The 17,304-nt window shown below is 41.1% G+C and overlaps 1 protein-coding gene across 1 annotated transcript in view; it reads left to right on the forward strand.

Moving 5' to 3' along the window:
* The first annotated feature begins 3,152 nt into the window (after window positions 1-3,152).
* ARSJ (arylsulfatase family member J) overlaps window positions 3,153-17,304 on the forward strand; it is an 84,443-nt gene continuing 70,291 nt past the window's right edge. Inside the window, exon 1 of the mRNA XM_067735216.1 lies at window positions 3,153-6,882. The gene's annotated coding sequence lies outside the window, so the exon portion shown is untranslated. The remainder of the gene's footprint in view (window positions 6,883-17,304) is intronic.

Raw genomic sequence — 17,304 nt, forward strand, 5'->3', positions numbered from 1 at the left:
TAATTCTAATTACTACTTTAAAATGTATATCTCAGAAATAACTAAATTTCCTTGTCAATTGCATTATTTTGAACTTTCATCAAATCTTTATCCATGGTCATTTTTAAGTCTCTTGTAATTTACAGACAGTTCGGGTGTACTCTGATGTTTTTGCAAAAATGTTCCTATAAAAGGGTTTCATCTTCAAGGAATTCATGGAAAAGACTGACAAGTACAGGTTTCTGGTAACTGACTATACTGCTGAACTGAATCAATAAGCATTTTCAGAACTCTAATGGAAAACTGATGAATTCATAAAAGTGCTAACAAAAGATCGAGATAAAAAAAATTAATTACATGGGACTGAGTGAACTGATGAGGATGATTATAATTTTTGTGACTTTTGTTTGAATTAAAAAAAAAAATCCCACAAGAACTCAGAGGCAAAAAATATACAAATCAATTTTCACTGTAAAGTAAAGGAGCTGTTACAGTGGAGGATTATTGGACTGAATGTCAATATTATGACATAGAAAAAAATATATATATATATGTCATCTTGGGCATGTTACTTAAAATTAAAAGAAAATGGTTACCAAGCACTTTCAAATACAAGGTGCCATGCAAGGTTAATAGTGATGATCACCATTTCAGCAATATGTTTCAATTGCATAGCACTTCTCATCTAAGGAGTTCAGAGAATTATGAAGATATTAACACCTTAATTCTGGCAACATCCTGAACAGGCAACAAATGTTCAATATTTACCTAGAATAATGGAATGAGCCAAACTCATATAAGACATGATAAAACCACAGCAATAACCTTACATTTTTAATTTCTTCCCATGTATGTCTTAAAACACAGAGAACAACCTTTAAAAAATCCTGGCATGAAAAGCATCCAGTTTAGTCATTTTTCCTTAATGTTTTCCTTATTTCTTGCAACTTTATTATGCAAAATTTCAAACATACAGGAAAAAAAAACTGAATAGAATAATACACACCTCTCTGCCTATCACCCAGTAATTAACATTCTCTCTCTCTCACATATATCTTTGCTGATCCATTGAAAAGTAGTTGCAGAAATCTAAGCCTTGCATCCCCCCCAATATTTCAGCACATGTATCTCCAGAATAAGAGTATTTAACATAACCACACTTTCATTATCATACATACAGAAATTATGCCTTATTTTGCCTACTTAGTGCTTCATGATCTTGCTATATTGACCAAAACTGATTTAATTAGCAAAGATAATGCTGTAAAGAGAACCATCTACAGGCTAGGTGAAGGAAGTCCAGTAACATATAAGGAGACCTGATATTAAGTATTCTACCTATTAGAAAAAATTCAGTAAATTACAATCTTGAAAAATGTAGAATGTAAGTACACAAAAAGCGGACAGATGATGCAGAAGTAGATTAGAGAAAAACCCAGAGTTGAAGCAAAGGAAGTATACAGAGTAGCAAATTTAGAAATATCAGAGGTAAGAGGAGCTGGGTCACAAAGTCACTAGAGTAGTAAGCACTGGGTGTCCACTAGACAAATGGGTTGGGTCACCAGAGCCATGGCTGAGTTAGTGAAATTACTGCTGATCCACTACAATTGCTGTTGAATCCAAAACAGCAGTGGCTATTGCTTTGAATCTTCATGAGAGCTGCCTGGCTCTTGATACGCTTTCTTTGTTTCCTTCCATACATTTTGTCTTTATCTACTAATAAACCACATCACTGGAGAAAACTTGAGTATACCTATTTTTCCTTGTGACCTGAAAGTCACAAATTAAAACAAACTCCTCAATATTCTCTGGTTTCACACACTTTCAGCTGCTGTGTCTTATGCTGCTTGACCCAGAAGTGAAAACCTGATAGCAGTTTCCCTAATTCTGGCCTTCAAATAGAGGAGATATGACACTGTCATCTATTTATTAAATATTTATTAGGGAATTAATTATATTCCAGGAGCTTTGCTCTGGGGAAGATATCATCCATGTTTGACAGGGGAAACAATCAAATTGTTATAACTAATAATATAATCTCTAATGTGCTATAACAGATGATGAATTTAGGCTGTGACATCAACAATAGGGTAGATAACACTTCTTTAGTGAGTTGGGAGGTTAATAGAGCCATAACATTTATGCTAGTTAACGTAAATATGTAGTAAATAAGGAGTAAAAAGAGACTTTTGGGCGGAGGGATATTATAGTTATGGGGTTATAAAAGAGCCATATTATTTTAGAGAACGATGGAAAACTGGCTAGCAAAGAAGTGATGACACTAAGAAAAACAGAGGGTTCAAGTTACTTTAATTTGACTGGATGATAGAGCTATGCTACAAAAGACACCTAATATTTTAGGTCATTTGTACAAAAACTGCTTTGACTGTGAAATGTTTCAAACTACTTTTTATTCAATAGCTGGCTATGTATTTAGACAAAGTGTGGCCATGTTTTTCTGTAATTAAAATCAAATGAATTGGTTCACATTAGTGGAAAAAAAAATGGACAGACAGAACCCTAGGACCAACGGTAAAAGCAAACCTATACAGACAAAATCACACACAGAAGCATACACATGCACACTCACGAAAAGAGAAAAAGGAAATATATATATATATATACACATATATATATATATCTGGAAGAGAGCAACCAAATCAGTAAACAAATCTACCAATGATGATAAACTCTAAATACTAAACTAAGATAAACATAAAACCAGAAACAAATTAGATGCAGAAAGCAAACCCCAAGTCTACAGTTGCTCTCAAAGTCCACTGCCTCAATTTTGGAATGATTCCTGTCTATTCAGGTATTCCACAGGTGCAGGGTACGTCAAGTTGATTGTGGAGATTTACTCCGCTGCTCCTGAGGCTGCTGGGAGAGGTTTCCCTTTCTCTTCTTTGTTCTCACAGCTCCCAGGGTTCAGCTTTGGATTTGGACCCGCCTCTGTGTGTAGGTCGCCTGAGGGCGTCTGTTCTTCGCTCAGACAAGACGGGGTTAAAGGAGCAGCTGATTAGGTGGCTCTGGCTCACTCAGGCCGGGGAGAGGGAGGGGCACGGAGCGCGGGGCGGGCCTGCGGCGGCAGAGGCCGGCGTGACGTTGCACCAGCCTGAGGCGCGCCGTGCGTTATCTCGGGGAAGTTGTCCCTGGATCACGGGACCCTGGCAGTGGCGGGCTGCACAGGCTCCCGGGAGGGGCGGTGTGGAGAGTGACCTGTGCTTGCACACAGGCTTCTTGGTGGCGGCAGCAGCAGCCTTAGCGTCCCATGCCCGTCTCTGGGGTCCGCGCTGATAGCCGAGGCTCGCGCCCGTCTCTGGAGCTTGTTTAGGCGGTGCCCTGAATCCCCTCTCCTCACGCACCCTGAAACAATGGTCTCTTGCCTCTTCGGCAGCTCCAGACCTTTTCCCGGACTCCCTCCCGGCTAGCCGTGGTGCACTAACCCCCTTCAGGCTGTGTTCACGCCGCCAACCCCAGTCCTCTCCCTGCGCTCCGACCGAAGCCCGAGCCTCAGCTCCCAGCCCCGCCCGCCCCGGCGGGTGAGCAGACAAGCCTCTCGGGCTGGTGAGTGCTGGTCGGCACCGATCCTCTGTGCGGGAATCTCGCTGCTTTGCCCTCCGCACCCCTGTTGCTGTGCTCTCCTCCGGGGCCCCGAAGTTACCCCTCCGCCACCCGCAGTCTCCGCCCGCGAAGGGGCTTCCTAGTGTGTGGAAACTTTTCCTCCTTCACAGCTCCCTCCCACTGGTGCAGGTCCCGTCCCTATTCTTTTGTCTCTGTTTTTCTTTTTTCTTTTGCCCTACCCAGGTACGTGCGGAGTTTCTTGCCTTTTGGGAGGTCTGAGGTCTTCTGCCAGCGTTCAGTAGGTGTTCTGTAGGAGTTGTTCCACATGTAGATGTATGTCTGATGTATTTGTGGGGAGTAAGGTGATCTCCGCGTCTTACTCTTCCGCCATCTTGAAGGTCTCTCCTCCACTTATTTTCTTAAAATCAAATTCCTTCCGAATAATTGAGCGTAAGAACTGACTTCATTAATAATATTTTACAGAGGACTATGTTTTTTAACTTTAAGCTAAAATCTTCTGGCATTTAATTTATAAACAAGAAGGAAGACACTTTAATAAATAATAAAGGGCGTGATGTCATGAAAAAGGAAAGCAGGAAAGCAGAAGCAATAGAAGGCTTGTCCTTTCATTGCCTCTTTAGTCAAGGATTTTTCTATGTGACCTTGAGAAGGCAACTAACAACTCAAAGCCTCCCTTTACATGTCTGTGAAGCAAACACAAAGTAATAGTTACCAGCTGTTTCCAGGGTCCATGAGTCTGGGTGGGATCTTCCCATGTTATAATACATAAATGCATCTCATCTGGGTCTGGCCGAGCCTGTCTATGACCAAAAGGGATGGGCTCCATCACAGCGCCTCAGGCCCAGCGGACACCACACAGGACGGCGTCAGGCCAGAGGTGGTCCAGGACGGCACCGTTCCTCCCACAGACACACTGAGTCTGCAGCTACATATGGAACCGTTCCCTCTGGAGAAGACCCTAAAACTAGCCAAACAGCTCCCTCGCCTCAGGAAATGAGAAAAGGGCCACTTCGAGGTACAGGTACAGTACGAGAGGCTGAGACACAGTCTCGCGATAAACATGCCCTGAGCACGCCTCGACCGCAGAGCGGAATTCAGAACTTCTTCCTGAGGGGTGAAGGGTTCACACCCCACATCGGGCCCCCCCAGCTTTTAAAGACCTGAACTTGAGAGAGGGAGCCCCTAAAACGTCTTTGAAAACCAGCGGGGTCACATCCAGAAATCCGAGGAGCTGTGGCGAACCAGAAACTGTTCTTAAAGTCGCACGCACAGACCCACTCGCCCCAGGTCCCAGCGCAGAAGCAGCAGTTTGAAAAGTGCTGAGACTATAGATGAAGGAGATTTAGTTGCTACACTTAAAGCTTCTGCAAGAGGGGCAGGGCCTGTCAGGTTACTCTCCGGGGACAGAGGTGCTGGCAGGTGACCTTTTCGTGTTCCCCCTCCACCTTACCTACGCCGCCTGGCGCCATTTTTCCTGTCGGTGGGCGCCATCTTCACTCTACCGCCCTCCACAGCGCCAGTAGCTCCCGAAGGAGAGCTTTTACACACGTCTGGTGCCCTGGATTTTGCGGCTGCAGTTTAGGGGACACCGCTTCATCACCTGCCTCTGGCGTCCAGGGGGCCTTGCGTCCCTGGGACCCACAAGACAGTAGCGATCCGTGAGAGAGTTCTCAGCTGACTACCATCCTCAGGGTGCTGCACAGAGGACCACGGACTGAAGCAAACTTACAGCTTTTCTGAGAAGGAGGCCTGTTTTCTTGTCCTGGAGCTTTGGCCTGAGGGGCAGGCTTCTGACTGGCACTCTTCTAGAGGCTCTGAAGGTCCTCTCGGGGAACGGAGGCCGGCCGCCACCATAGCTGTGCTCCCCCCCCCACCCCCCTCCAGCTCACCGGCCTTTTCCGGGAAGGAGTTCATCCCCCTGTCTGGTACCCTGATTTTTGCAGCTGCTGCCAGGGGACACCTCTACATCACTTGTCTCCGGTGACCAGGCGGGTTTATGCTGGTGGGTCCCACGGGACTATAACCAAGGGAGAAAGAGCCCTTAAACTGCTACCACTCTCAGGGCACAGCAAGAGGCAACAGAGCCGGGAGCTCAGTTTTTCCGTGAAAGGAGCCTATCGGCTTTCCATCAGAGCTGCAGCCTGAAGGGCAGGCTCCTAATTCAACACACATCTAAGGGCTGATGGTCAACCTCCCCTGAGACTCAGAGGGTGGGCGCTGTCTTCACACTCTTCCTCTGCCCCAGAGCGTCAGGATCTTCTGGAGGAAACTCTTACACGTGTCTGGTGCCCCAGTTTTTGCAGCTGCTGCCCAGGGGATGCCCCTTCATCGCCCGGCTCTGGGGGGCCAGTGGGACTTGCATTCCTGGGTCCCAGGGGACTGTAACAATTGGAGAAACAGTTCTTGCCAGGCTACCGCCTCCAGGGCACTGCACGGACCACAGACTGAAACTCCTCCACAGTCTTTCTGTGAAAGAGGCCTATTTACTCATCCTGGAGCTTCAGCCTGAGGGGCAGGCTTTAGGTTTGCCCCACATCTAGAGGCTAGGAAGATGTTCTCAGTTTGTGCTGTTCCTCTACCTCACTCCAGCTGGCTGGTATCTCCCAGATGGGAGCTTACACAATCGTGGAACGTCAATTTTTGCAACTGTCACCCAAGAGGTACCTCCAGATCCCCTGCTCTGGAGGTCAGCAGAATTTACCATTGTGGTCCCACATTACTATATATATTTTCATACTTTAAAAGCTGCTGCCTGAGAATCTAGCTTCCAGTTAGTCTGAAATAATGTGCTAAGCTTCTTCCCCTTGGGAAACTGACAGGTCTGGGCACACCCTCAACAACTGGGAGCTATTAAAAATAAAATAGCCTGCTTGGACAATCACAAAGGTTCCAGAGACAACCAAGAGCTGGGGCAAGGTTGAACAGTAAGTTTCATCTTCTACACAAGGCTACTCCTTCAAAACTGGGAGAGGTAGCTCTTTCATCTGATACATAGAAACAGAGAGTTGAGCAAAATGAGGAAACAGAGGAATGTGTTCCAAATGAAAGAACAGATAAAAACCTCGGTAAAACCTTATGAAATGAGGTACGTAATTTACCTGATAAAGAGTTCAACATAATGGTCATAAAGATGCTCCCTGAACTTGGTAGAAAAATGGATGAACTGTGGGAACTTCAACAAAGAGACAGAAAATATAAGAAAGTACCAAACAGAAGTTACAGAGCTGAAGCATACAATAACTGAACCGAAAAATACACTACCAGGGTTCAACAGCAGACTAAATGAAGCAGAAGAAAGAACGGCACCTGGCACCTCAGGTGAGACTATGCAGAGAAAGTTGGGTGCGTTGGGAGACAGGTCCTCTTCCAGTCACTGTAGAACCAGGAGCTGAGAGGGCAGAAATGGGAAAAGGGGAGAAAAAGAGAAAGGAGGGACACAAAACTAGCACATTTTGAGCACCTACTATAAAATGCAAATGGCGACAGTACCTCAGAGGATGTTATGAGCGTTAAAAAACTTGACTCACTGGTAAAACCTTAGTGAAATTCCTGAAATATAAAAGTACTAAACAAAATTGTTAGTTTTAGAGAGGTGGGTTGGGAGACCAAATCGAATCTCTGTTCCAATATATTAGCTGTGTAGCTAGTTACTTAACTTACCTCTGTCTCAGTTTCCTTAATTCTAAAATGGAGGTAAAGACACTACCCATTCATAAGGCTGATGCAAGGATTAAATATGTTAATACACACACAGTGTGGAGAAAGTGCCTAGGACTAGTAAGCCATTCAGTAAAAGAGTTATGGTGAAAATATCACATCCTGCCAGGTACTATGCACAATGCTTTCACAAAATCATCTCATTCTTGATGCCCAATTAATGTTCTCTGGGGCAAAATAATAATAATAATAATAATTTGTATTCTCTTAAAGAAAGATATCACTAGGATATCGTTATGTTTCTTAAGCCCCAAAAATCTGACATCAAGTATTTTTTAAAAGTGGATAGCACTGGACAGTATGCTATTATTAATCTTGAAATATCCTAATGGAAAAATATCCATTGAATTTACTTCTCTTCCACAAATATTTACTGATATGTGCCTGAAATATGTTGAAACTCTGTATGCATAATATTGAAGGAATTTCTTTCAAAAAAGGCCTTTTTATTATATGACAAAAGTTAAGGTCAGAATAGACTTTCTACCATGTCCATTATGTTCATAACTTTTATTCCCAGGTGACTTTTTCCCTCTAGTTTGCATCTCTTTTCTAAGAAGCCATTCAATTCATTTCCTCCTCACTTTGGTCCCTGGAATCAGTCCTTGTTGGTCTTTCCACTCTCACTTCAGCATGCTGCTGTTTTAGGAGGAGCATCCATCGAATATGGCCCTTTATTGTCAGGCCTTGTATCATGGCCTGGGTACAGGCAGAGGCAAATTAACTACAGGGTTGTTTGGCAGTGTGACTTGCTATATAGCAAACAACACCCAAACTGAGTAGCTTAAAGTAACAGCCACTTTATTTGCTCATGATTCTCTGAGTAAGCTGGGCAGTTCTTCGCTATGGTCAGAAGGTAACTCAGCTGGGGATGATGATTTTGGATGGCGTCATTCATAACTAGTTAGGTCTACTGGGCTTCATCTCTGGAACAAGAGACAATTCGTCTCTGCTTCATGCAGTTTCCCATCCTCCAGTAGGCTAGTTCTGGTTTCTATCACAGAGATCTCAAGGTTCTGAAAAACAGAAAAAGGAAAGGCAAGTCCCCAGGTACAAACACTTTTTAAGCCTCTGTTTACCTTAAGTGTACTTGGGTCCCATTGGACAAAGGAAGTCACATAGTCAAGCTCAGATTCAAGGAGGGGAATATTGATTCCTCCTCTTGATAGGAGAAGCTTTGCAAAGGGCAGCATACAGAGAAGGGAAGAATTTATGACCAGTCTGCACAGGAGGGTGAGCCTAAAAAAAAACTCACGACATCACAAATATTAGGGGAAAATGAAATTTTTGATATTTGAAATTCAAGAAGGCATTAAAGTGGTTATAATGGAAAGATCAGTACTAAGTTGGATTTCCTTATAATGACATAGGATCTTGATGTTTTAAATTATATGTGGAACAAAAATGGACACCAACTCCTTTTCATTACTTAGTGTCTTAGTCCATTTGGGCTGCCATAACGAAATACCACAGACTGGGTAGCTTAAAAGTAACATAAATTTATTCCTCACAGTTCTGAAGGCCAAGAGTCCAAGATCAAAGTGCCAGCATAGTTGTGTTCTGGTGAAGTCTCTCTTCTTGGTTCCTATCTAGTGCCTCCTTGCTATGTCCTTACATGGTGGAAGCAGCTAGGGATCTCTCTGGAGCCTCTTTTATAAGGTACTACTCCCCGTGAAATTTCCACCCTCGTGGCTTAAGCACCTCCCAAAAGCCCCACCTACTACTACCATCACCTTTGAGAGGTTAGGATTTCAACAAATGCATTTTGGGGTGATTCATTCAGATCATAGCATTTAGAAACCCTAGGGGTCTTCTTCCAGTCGTCCTCTTCTCTGGTAGCATCCATAGTTGGTACAGTTTTAGAAGAAGCAGTTTCAGAGGTAAACCTAAAACTTAACAGCTCATCCTAGTTTTATGGTGTCAGTAATATTAACATGGATTCAGGATACATTCTCAGCATTCTAGGTTCAGAAACTCCAGCTCTATTGTATTATTTCATCCAAGCATTAGCAGATTAGCAATTTATGTGTGAGTAATTTACACTAACCAAAACTATAAGAAAATGATCAAAAAAATAAGAATGCTAGTTTATTATTTTGAATTTATTATTATATTTTCAGTAGCCAGACAGGCTGCATTTGCTAGTGAAGGTAACTGCTTTCTCTTTTCCTTATAATGTGCATAGTAATAAAAGGTCAAGCAGTGAGAAATGAATCAAGGTATATAGATATGATGATTCTTAAGAGATATTTTATGCAGGTGTAGATAGAAGCTGAGAGTATCTAGGCTCCAATATGAAGGGGAAAACCTACATCTGTCACCTTTTCTCTGTTAAATTTGTCTGTATCCTTCTGGCATGAGATTACCACATGTAGGTGACAATTACATCACAGCCTACTTTACATTGATTACATTTTAGTCTTCAAAAGCTGTGGGAGAGAACCTTCAAAATCATTAAAAGGATAACTAAACAGCAAGAAAAACTCCCCTGAGACTGAATAGCATGAAATCAAGCAATACTCAGCAGCACGGAAGCCAAAGTAAAGAAAATAAATAGAGCTGTTTACCTAAAGTTGGCTTATGGTTTCTCCCATATAGATTAGGACCCCTGTTTCAGACTCTCATAGAACTAGATATATCACCTTCAAAGCACTTATCACAATTGTAGCTAATCAGCCATTATTTATTCTACCAGTAAACTGCAATCTCCATGAAAGCATGGACCGTGCCTGTCTTATGCTCTGTTGTATGTATCTCCAATGACTGACAATTATAGTGGACCCTTGATAGGGGATAGTTTAACAAATGGCAAAGCAGGAGGAAGGAAAAAACAAAGACATAAAACAAGCATATTTTTGAAATTGATTTGAATTGATTGAGAGGATGTGAGCTGAGTGAAGGAATAAATAGGAGAGGGGCCTGCCTACACATGTTAAGAAAGGAAATGATCATCCACTGAAAGAACTATAACAAAAATATATTTGGTAGGAATGAAAGTAGAAGTAGGGCATGAGCAAAGATTTCCCACTTTGAGGGATTAGGAGGCCCAAAGTGAAACTGAGCCTAAGGGTGGTTAAAGTGGAAGTAAGAAAGAGATTGGGCAGTTAAAGAGGCTGATAAATCAAAAAGCCAGAAAGAGTACTGTAGACCTGGGCAAGAGGAGCACCTGCCCTGTAAAGGGCCTACTCTCCAGCCCTCCTTCAGTTCTGTTCCTTCCCAGAGGGCAGGAAGCCTACACAGAGTCCACATACCCCCTTTTAGATCACATTTGGGACCCAAAAATTCCATGCAAAGATCCCTTTTGCAGGTCTGTTCTCCTGAGGGTGGACCACACACCTATAGTATGCTCCCTGGATCAAGGAGAGAACACAACCGTTTATGGGGATATGGACAGTTTGGTCCTGTGGTCTAGAGTGTCTGCACACTAAGAATCTAAAGGCCTTCTGGTGCAGGAGCAGGGACAGGAAAAGAAAGGCATGAACATGAACTTAGGACCACTCAAACCACCAACTAATGACAGGGAACTCTGACAAGTCCAGGAATTCTAATCTTGATAGACTTCCAGATCATTTTGAAGGTAAATATACATTCCAGCTCTCAAATGATATCCTTGTTTCCCATGTATATTCCTTTGCTCGTCCTATAATAGGAGAATGCAGGATTTCTAGGGCAGAAACAAGTTAGATATGAGCTAAATTGATGAAGTCAGAGATTTCAAACGGAAGCCAACCAGAGGAATTCATTGTAGATAGGAGGGTAGAACCTATTTTGTTTAACAATTTATTAGCTTGACATAACTATTAAATATTTAGATATATGGCACATAGGCCTCCATTTTCAATCTTGACACCAGCTCTGTAATGTTAGGGGTGGGCCTAGCCAGGATGTTTACCTTATACTAGAAAGCTGTGATTCTGTAATGATCTTTCACTATGGGTTGATCTTGGCTTGTTGTGGACTTCTTAGTATCCATAACTCTTATTTTTACGTGGAAAGTTAACCAGACTCTTTCCACAACCACTGGCTTAGGTTTAGAGTTCCACCCACTCTTTTCAGATGGGCACAGAGTCATTCATTTGTTCAGGAGACCCCAGAGGCAAAGCGTTTTCTGAAGTCAGAAAAATTAAGGAAACTGGGGAGAGATGAAAGACCAATATGGTGCTTGATAGTTTCAAAACACTTTTATGTTTATCATCTCAATTTGGTTCTTAGAACCACGCTGTAAAAGTGGATGGGGAAGTTATTATTTTCTTTCTTCACAGCTGAAAACTGAAACTCAAAGAGATAGCACCATGGTGGACAACAGAACTAAACTTGAATCTAGTCTTCAAATGTACTTTATTTTTCAAGTAAGGAAAGAAGTACCATATTTACAAAATTTGAGGATATTTTTTAATAAAACAAGATATGTGAACCTACAGTGAATACCTACATGTAATTTCACTGTGAGAAGATGATATAGTATTTTTTGAAAATACATAAATTCTTCGCTGGCTTCTGTTTTGAAACCTCTCTGACCTTATCAATTTAGCTGGTATCTAACAGGCTTAAGGCCTAGAAAGCCTGTACTTTTATGAAGGAGAGAGAAAAGGAATAAAAAAAAGAAACAGAGGGTATAATTTTAGGGCTAGAATTCTTCTCACTCTTTATTTTTACCTGATGTCACTGAGGCTCAGAAAAGTTAAGTGAATTGCCCCAAATCACAAAGAGACAGAAGGAAGAATATGACCATGAAACCACATCTGATTCACAACTCTGAGGCTTTCCTTCTCGCTGTGTCCCGTTAAACTGTTTTCACTCCCTTGCATTATATATAAATAGTGCTCCCATGACCGTTTGCATCAATATACCTTTTTTATTCCACTGAATTATTTCCTTAGGATAGTATCAAAGAATGCTGTTACTGAGCTAATATGTTGAGATATCTGTATCGTTTGTGATACGATATTGTGATACGTATTATGCTTAAAGGATATATCAAACCAATGCTCTCAGAGGAGTACCAATTTCACGCCAATCTTACTAATATTATGTATCATATACCATTCTTTTTACTAACTTAATAGGTATAAAAATGTATGATAGGGCTTCCCTGGTGGCGCAGTGGTTGAGAGTCCGCCTGCCGATGCAGGGGACACAGGTTTGTGCCCCGGTCCGGGAAGATCCCACATGCCGCGGAGCGGCTGGGCCCATGAGCCATGGCCGCTGAGCCTGCGCGTCCGGAGCCTGTGCTCTGCAACGGGAGAGGCCACAACAGTGAGAGGCCCGCGTACCGCAAAAAAAAAAAAAAAAAAAAAAAGAGTATGATAATTTGCTTCACTTTATATTCCTTTCATTACAAATAAGATAAATGTTTTTACTTTCTTTTGATCCATTTCTATTTGCATTAATTGCCCAACTTCTTTACATACTAATTATTGGTGGTCAGGATATTTTTCTTATAAATTCGAATGAACTCTTTATATGGAAAACATGTGATCTCTTTTCTTGCTATAGTACTAGAAGTATTTTACCAGCTTATTTTCCTTTTAGGGTTTAGCTTTGTAAATTAATTTTCACACAGTTAAAATTGTATATCTATTACGTTGAACAAGCACAACCAGCAGATTCTAACAACTTTGTTTTTATTTCTCAGTGTTTCTTTAAATTCTGTGGGCCTAATGTCTCTTGCCCTCAGACTTCTAGACTCACTCACAAATAACAAATAATCTGTGGTCGTGGTACATCACAGAACCTGATCTTAATTCAGAATTAGGATCCCCAATCATATATAATTAGGAAAACTCTGAGCTTCATTTAAAGCAAATCTTCTGTCTGTTCCCCAGATCAGTACTACTTCAGCCTGGAAACCTAGAGTATTTTTCCAGTTCCCTGTTCCCTGCCTTGTATTTCCACTTCTCCTTCTCTAGCTTGTTAACTTCAACTTCTACTCCTCTAGGATCGGTGTGCAGGGAGGGAGAACCGGTAGGTGAGTCAAGTAGGTTCTTGAATGATGCCTCTGATGCATCTGGGCCTAGCAGGTGCTCAGGGTGACTTTTCTTCATGTGGGCCCCCCACAGTGTCTTATCTGCAATTCCCTTGACATGGGAACAGGCGTCTCTAGGCATATTCTAAAGAGTCAGCCCCTCAGAATGGACAGCTACCCCTTGATTCTCTTTATGGAAGTCTGCCTGAGCCTGCAGGAGACCTTCCTGAACAGGACCTGAGACAATTACAGGCCTGCTTCCTTTCACATGTGGCCCACATCTGGTTTCCAGGGAACACTCGAGCATCCTTTGCCCCACCAAACTCTGGGAGAGCTGGCCAGCCCCTGTAAACCCCTCTCTTCCTTTGGTTCATTGACACCCTGTCCTGATGTGTCTCAAGCAACAACCAGGTACCAGACCACAGGACCTCAGAGTCAGTATCTCCCACCTTGGACCCATGTAGGCAGGTTTAGAGGCAGGTTTAGGTGTTCTCAGGGCACACCAACAACTTTATAAAAATATGTCTTCACAAATCCTTTCTAATCTCCACACACTCTGACCCTTTGTTGCCTTGGCATGGGTGAGAATTTTAAGAGTTGTCAAACTTGTTTTTAATAATCTCCTTTGAAAACTGGTATCTTGTTCTGGCATACCTCTTTGGAAAATCACAGCTTGAATCTTGGCACCTTTATTAAAACTTCTGATGTAATAGTCTGTTAAAAGTATTTCATGATCAGTCATTTACCATTGAAATTTCTGTATCATTTAAAAACTGAAAATAAAAGTTTCCCCATATACCTGACATATAGTCAATTAAATTTTCTGTTGGAGTTTCCTTCATTTAAATTTTTTTAAGCTCTCCAACTTCAACTAGATATGTTTTTCTCTTGGTGTGTGCTAATTATTCATTTTTTTTAGTATGGTTACATAATTATCCAAGTATTATGTTCATCACTCTGTCTTTAACCTTTCATTTTGAAAAGTTTATTTTCGTATATGTTTTCCTATAACATCAAATCCATTTTTGGCCTCTTCTTTCTTTAATTAATCAGTGTTTAATTATTGTTGTACAATAATATGTTCTACTGCCTGGTAAGGCTGGGGCCTTCCTATAACTCTTCTTCTTGAGATTACCTTATGTTGAGTTCTGAATTATCATCAGATAGAGGTTTTGACTCAATGACATTAAACTCATTAAACTTAGGAATAATTTATAATTTAGGAATAATTATCATAGTAATAGCAAATTAAAACAAACATTAATAATGCTTACAATGGACCAAGCATTGTTCTATGTGCTTTTCAAATATTAACTCACTTAATTCTCAAAACAACTTTGAAAAAAAAAAAAAAACAACTTTGGTCTATTTAATTATTGGCCCTATTTCTTCAACTCTTCCTGTATCCACAGCTTTGTCCTGGCCTAATCCTGGGAAGGGTGTATTTTCTACCCCTTGACTCTGGGCTTGGTCATAAGATTTGCATTGGCCAATGGCACATGAGGAGATAAGCTGAGTGTTGGTATGTGCTTGCTTGGCTGGGCTTGCTCTCTGTGCTTCAGCCATTGCCATGAGAAGAACCTGCGTCTATCCCACTGAACGCAGGAGATGGGAAACACTTGGAGCAGAGCTGGTCCAGCAGATGCACAGACCTGTAAGACTAAATTATTGTTGTTTTTAGCCATTGAGTTTTGGAGCGGTTTGTTAAGCAGCACTGTTTGGCAACAGCTAAGTAATATGCCACACTATCCATTAGGTACTGTTACTATCCCCATTTTACAAATGAGAAAAATGAGGCAAAGAGAAGATAAGTAACTTATTAACTAGCAAATGGGCAGAATGGCGCTAGATGCATGCTTTTAACTATCTTTACAATATTTGGTACTTCGTTTTGAAGAAAGTTTATTCAAAACCATTTATTCAAATTTTTTCATCTTCCAATATAAATATATACTTTTCTTTGTAAGGACTCCACACGTCTCATCTAGTTTATTCTAACATTTATATTATTTGATGATTATTAGGGTTTTTCTTTATAGATTTTGGACTAAAACCTTGTTTTATTTTTCAACCTACTTTGTTATCAATACTTCAAAACTTTAGAGCTTTATCATTGTCAATGTTGGTAAACACAGATGAGAAATAAGCTTTAGTAAGCTATTCGCAGAGAACTTATCCCAATGAACTAACACCTACTGTGTTCTTTATCTCACTGTCCTCTTTACTCTTGACTCTATTGACCTCTCCCACTTCCTGGTGTGCTGGTTCTCTGGTTCTTGGCTATTTGATATACTATTCTCTTTGATGTCCTTCTCTTGCTCCCCACTTTGTTATAAAATAATAACACCTGTATAAGTAAAGTATGGTTGTGAAGAGCACTGAGACGGTTCATGAAAAACCGCTTCATATAGTGCTGGCACCATGCCATTATTAAGTAATGTTCAATAAATGTCGCCCCCTTTGCCGTTATATTTCTCTTGCTACTTCTTAGTCTCCTTGTGGGCCCCATTTTATCTTCCCTATCCTTAAATAGTTCTGTCCTAGGCCCTTTCTCACTCCCATTTTCCACCTTTCTCTGGGAAATTTTACCCACTCTAGGTGTGGATGAAATTTTCTGTTCTGCCCTATTCCCTGAGGTCCAGACCCATATATCCACCTAACTATTGCACTCCTTCATTGAGATGGCTCACAGACCTCAAATTCAACAACATTAAAGTAATTATTTGCTGTCTACTCCCAAACCTGCTAGTGCTTTCATGACTCCTACCATTATAAATGGTACCACTATTCATTCAATTTCTCCAAGCCAGAAACTAGGTATAATCATTCATTCCTCCCTCATTCTTTTTCTCCAGTCACTAACTTCTATTTATTTTACTACGAATATCTTATAAATTTCATACAACTTTTATTCTTTGATTCAATTGATTCTTATATTCTTAAATTCATATGATTGTTATAGATTCATAAAGTCCATAATCAGGAATATGCTACTTCCCTGGATATCTGATCAAGCACTTACTCTTACTGGTGAGCCTTGACTTTGGATTTCACATCTGTCTAGCCCCATTGAGACCAGACACCACACCACATCAATATCAGGAGGTCAGCACCCTACACCTTTGGTCCATGCCACAGGGATAGTAACAGGAATTTTACCCAAAGACATCTATGGAGGAGCTGGATTCCAAACTTAGCTCTTCCTGCTGGTCTTCCCTTTGAGTGTTTCTGAATCCACCAATGCCTGCACAGACTGCTGTCCCACATAATCACCCCCTTAGACTTTAATGCCTCTCCCTTCTTTTCTAGATCCTGGTGGTTTAGCCATATCCCAACTGTGCTTCTTCCTGCCATCTTACAGGAACTAGGTGCTCAGTCCTCAGATGTGCTGACTCTAGACTTATCCACCTATTTTTCCGCTGTGTTTCCCATATTATATTTGGTAGATGGCACCAACCTTATCCATTAAGCAATCGCATTAAAGCTTCTTGATGCTTTAGGTTCTAAATCAGTGGTGCTCAAAACTCAACACACATGAGAATCACCCGGAAAGTTTTTTCTAATATAGATATTTTCAGACTTTGGGTATTTTGATTTAGGTTTTGGGTGGAGCTGGGAATTTCCTTTTTAAAAAAATCACTAAAGGATTCTATTGAGCAGCCAGGCTTAGGAATTGATACTGTAAACAGAAAATTGCTATGTAAATGATATAGAATTTTATTTACAATTTAATCAATAAAACAGATTTTAAAATTATAGAAATTACCATGCTTTCCCATAATAAACATTTTGTTTAAAAGTCTGCTTTCACATAAAGATGTTTATAGAATGGAAGAAAGATCTCTTCTTTGAGACTTCAGATTTTCTGAATTTCTCATGTCAAAAACCTTGCTACTTTTGGGTAACCACAGTTTTACACAGTTGAAACTTTGGTGTCTCATGTTTTCTTTATAAATTATTATAGCTTATTTCAACAGAGACTTTCCATAAAAGGGGAAGTGATCTCAATTACTAAACCAGGCATTTAACCATCCTACTTGGTCTTATTCAGCGAGCTG

This window comes from Pseudorca crassidens, chromosome 4 (genome assembly GCF_039906515.1).
Source record: "Pseudorca crassidens isolate mPseCra1 chromosome 4, mPseCra1.hap1, whole genome shotgun sequence".
In the NCBI taxonomy this organism is placed as follows: Eukaryota; Metazoa; Chordata; class Mammalia; order Artiodactyla; family Delphinidae; genus Pseudorca; species Pseudorca crassidens.